We start from the raw sequence: 4,499 nt of genomic DNA on the forward strand, positions 1-4,499 counted from the left end.
AGGTTTGTAACTTTTCCCACAGTGATTCAATAAATTAAAAAAAATAAATAAATAAGACTAAAAAAACAAAACAAAACAAAAAAAGTACAGCCCTCAGGAGCACCAGAACCTAGAAAGTGAGCACCACCACCAAATGTGCTCCCCCTGTTATTGCAACAACAGAAGGAAAGGGGAGGGGAACAGAAACAGAATCTGAACAGGAAGGAAGTAAAATTATCTCTATTTTTCAGATGACAAGATAACAGACAGAGAAACTCCTAGAGATTCTACTAATAAATTATTAGAATCAGGAGATCAATGCCATCAAGTATCAGTCCACAAAATTAGTACGCAAAAGGGCCAGAGAGATAGTACAGGAGGTAAGAAGACAGTACTGGAGGTGAGGTGCACTAGCTTTGTGTGCAGATGACCCCTGTTCGGTCCCTGGCACCACATATTGCACTTGTGGATTAAAATGGGGAATATCCCGAGTACTGCAGTGTGTGATTCCCAACCAAAATAAAATAAAGATATTAGCACTGTCCTCCCATTGTTCATCCATTTGCTCGAACAGGCACCAGTAACATCTCACAACAAATTGTGAGACTTGTTGTTAGTTTTTTGGCATATCGAATACATCACGGGTCGCTTGCCAGGCTTTGCTGTGCGGGCGAGATACTCTCGGTAGCTTGCCGGAATCTCCGAGGGGGTGAAGGAATCGAACTCGGGTTGGCCATGTTGGCTGCGTGCAAAGCAAACGCCCTACTGCTTTGCTATCACTCCAGTCCTAAAGATATTAAACAGTTTAAAATTAAATACAAAATCGGGGCTAGAGTGATAGTACAGTAGGTTGCCTTGAATGTGGCCAACCCCGGTCTGATCCCTGGCATCCCATTTTGTCCTCTGAGCAGCACCAGGAGTGATTCCTGAAGGCAGAGCCAGGAGTAACCCCTGAGCATCGCAGAGTGTGACCCCAAAAATAAATTAATTAAAATCAAAATCTCTTGCATTTCTGCATGCAAAACAATGAACTAAAGAAAAATAATTTTAGCACAGCAGGTAGGGTGTTTGCCTTGCACCCGGCGGAACTGGCCAACCCAGGTTCGATTCCTCTGCCCCTTTTGGAGAGCCCAGCAAGGTACCGAGAGTATCTTGCCCGCACGGCAAAAGACTGTCAAGCTACCCGTGACGTATTCGATATGCCAAACACAGTAACAAGTGTCACAATGGAAATGTTACTGGGCCCGCTTGAGCAAATCAATGGACAACGGGAGGACAGTGACAGTGACAGTGATTATATACAAGGAGAGGAGAAGGAAAAGAAGAAAAAGGAGAAGGAGAAAAAGGAGAGGAGGAGGAGAAGAAGAAGAAAAGAGGAAAGAGGAATGAGGAGAAGGAGATTCAAGGAAATGGGAAAATATTCCCTGTTCTTTGATTAGGAGAATTAACATTGCTAAAATGATCCTTTTGAAAGCATTATGCAAATTCATTACATCTCTATCAAAATTCTCATGGCATTATTCAAGGGAATAGAGTAATGTTCCTAAAACTTTTATGGAACCAGAAAAGATCTCAAATAATCAAAGAAATTCTGAATAAAGAATGGAAGACATCACCTTCCCTAACTTTACACATAATATGATGCTACAGTCATCAAAACAGCTTAGTATTGAAATCCAAGCAAACCAACAGATCAATGAAAGAGAACTGAGGACTCAGAAATAAATCCTTACAAATATTGCAGCTAATTTATGATAAAGGAGCTAAGAGCATAAAATAAAGAAATCTCTTCAACACAATGGTATTGAGAAAGCTGATTAGCCACGTGAAAAAAATGACATAGGTCTACAATCTCATCCCTTGTACAAATGTTAACTCATAATGGATTAAAGACATAAATATAAGATCTGAAACCATGAGAGGTTTCAAACAACTGAAGAAAATACAGACAAAGCACTTCATAATAATGGTTTCAGTGGTGCCTTCCAGAGTTCTACTCCATCAGCAAGAAAAAAAACTCTAAAATAAATATTTGGGATTACATGAAAAAAGAAAAACCTATGCACAATGAAAAAAACTATCATTAAAAGAACAGCAACAACAAAAAAATCCAATATGCTACCCAACTGGGGGAGATATTTGCATATCACATCTGACAAAGTGTTAAAATTTAAGATATATAAAGATCTCACAGAACTCAAAACCAACAAAAACACAAGCAACTCCTTCAAATAAATGGGGACAAATTCGAAGAGACAATTCTCCAAGGAAGATATATGGATGGCCAAGAGATATGTGGGGGGGGGGAAGCTCATTTTCACTTAATATCAAGGAAATGCAAATTAAAATGACTATGAAGCATCACTTCACATCTGTGAGAATGACCTTTACCAAAAGGGCCAGCAGTAACCAGTGCTGGGAGAAGTACAAAACAGGAACCCTCATTCACTGTTGGTGGAAACGTCCATAAGCCCTGTGGCAAGCAGCTTTCTTAAAATGTAAAAAAGTAGAGCTACCATCTGATCTAGCAGTTCTACGCTAGCTATCTGTCCCCAGAACACACAAGCATTAGTAGGAAACTAACCTATAAGTACACACCTATGTTCATCACAGCCAAGATCTGAAATCAGTCCACACACACAACAGAGAACTGGATGATGAAGTTGTGACAGGAGGCCAGGAAGAGGTCTGGCGTCAGGGTCCCATGCCTTGCATATAATAGAGACCTGAATTTAAGCCCTGGCACCAAATGCCCCCACACCCCAGCGCTGTAGGGAATAGCTCTGCATACCCTCGGTATCACTGGGCCTGAGCATTAAGCTGTCTAGGTAGCCAGCCAAGCATGGCTTGGGAGACCCCTTCCCAAAACAAAGAAAATTGTTTTGCTTTGAGGCCACACCCAGTGAAGCTCAGGGGTTACTCCTGGCTCTGCATTCAGGTATTACTCCAGGTGGTATTTAGGGGACCCTGTGGGATGCTGGGGGTTGAACCAGGGCTGGCCACATGCAAAGCAAGCAGCATCCAACCCGCTGTACTATCTCTCCAGTCTCAAAACCAGAGGCATATAATATATGTATACCAGGTAACACTATTCTGTCTTTAGAAAGATGAAGCCAGGCCTTTTGCTACTCTAGCTGGAAAGGGAGCTGACGAAGAGAAATAACTCAACAGGAGAAAGACAAATACTGGATGACGTCACTCATGTGCATTATGTATGGAAACAAAGAAAGGGAAGAGACCATGTCCACTGCAAACAAGTCTGTGGACGCTGACCACAGAGCTGAGGGGAGGGGGGAGAGCAGGGAGAAGGACAGAGGGTCGAACATGTGTGTGTGGGGGGGCGTGGGGGGATGTGGGCATTGTGGTGAGGGCTGCTGTGTGACAGCAGTGAGTCCCCAGAACTTAGAAACATTTGCATCTTGTAAGGCAACAAATCCCCAATAAAAATTAAAGATGCGTAAAATACATTGCATATGCCTGAGTGCATGGAATGTCACTGTCCTCCCGTTATTCATCGATTTACTCAAGCGGGCCCAGTAAAGTCTCCATCGTGAGACTTGTTGTTACTGTGTTTGGCATATTGAATACACAGGTAGCTTGCCAGGCCTGAGAGTGGGCGGAGGAATCGAACCCGGCTCGGCTGAGTCGGCTGCATGCAAGGCAAACGCCCTACCGAGTGCATGGAATAATGAGCCTTTTCCTGGATCAATGTGAAATGCAGCTTTTTCGTTTCTAGCAGTAACTTTATACCATGATGTTTAGAAATACAAGGGAAAGCTACTAGAGGCTGGAGTGATAGTATAGCAGGTAGGGTGCTTGCCTTGCATGTTCAAATCTCAGCATCCCATAGCCCTGCCAGGACTAAACCGTGAGTACTGAGCCAAGAGTAAGCCCTGAGTCAGGCGTGGTCCAAACACACACTAAAAAGCAAGGGAAATCCTGAAAGCCTGAATGAAAGAGTCAAGAGAAAGTCTAGGAAAAAAGGGTCTAGAGGAATGCTAACTTTCTGAATAAATCTAATAGACTTTCTAAAAATTAGCATTTTGCAAAAAATAATCCACTGAGGAAACCATCTACAGCCAGCTGCTTGGTTGTGGACTCCACATGTCCCATTGGTGATGGTCACCATGGCCAGGGTATTTTCTGTCTGGGCTTCAGCCTCCCATGTGTTATGAGGAGTGAGTGACCACCCAAGTCAAGGGCCATGGGGAGCCTGGTGCTAAGTGTCCTGTAAGGAGAAGTAGCCGAGGTCTCCGGCCCCCCAGACCCGCCAAGGTCCCCTTGCCCAAAGCCAGCTGGACACCCTAAAGAACCCCATTTATAATGCTGCCCTGACCCTGAGCGTGTCTTCTGCCAGGGATCTCCTTTGGAGGTGCCCCCTCCCTGTTCCTGGTCAGACTGGCCCTCCCCAAAGCCAGCCCCTCCCCCGCCGAGGGCTTCAGCTTTGTTTTCTTCTACAGACCCAAGATTTCCAAACCCTGCGGTTGCCTCGCGCGCGCCGATAAAAGGGGAAGACGCTA

The sequence above is a fragment of the Sorex fumeus genome, unplaced genomic scaffold (genome assembly GCF_029834395.1).
Source record: "Sorex fumeus unplaced genomic scaffold, SorFum_2.1 ptg000051l, whole genome shotgun sequence".
Taxonomy (NCBI): Eukaryota; Metazoa; Chordata; class Mammalia; order Eulipotyphla; family Soricidae; genus Sorex; species Sorex fumeus.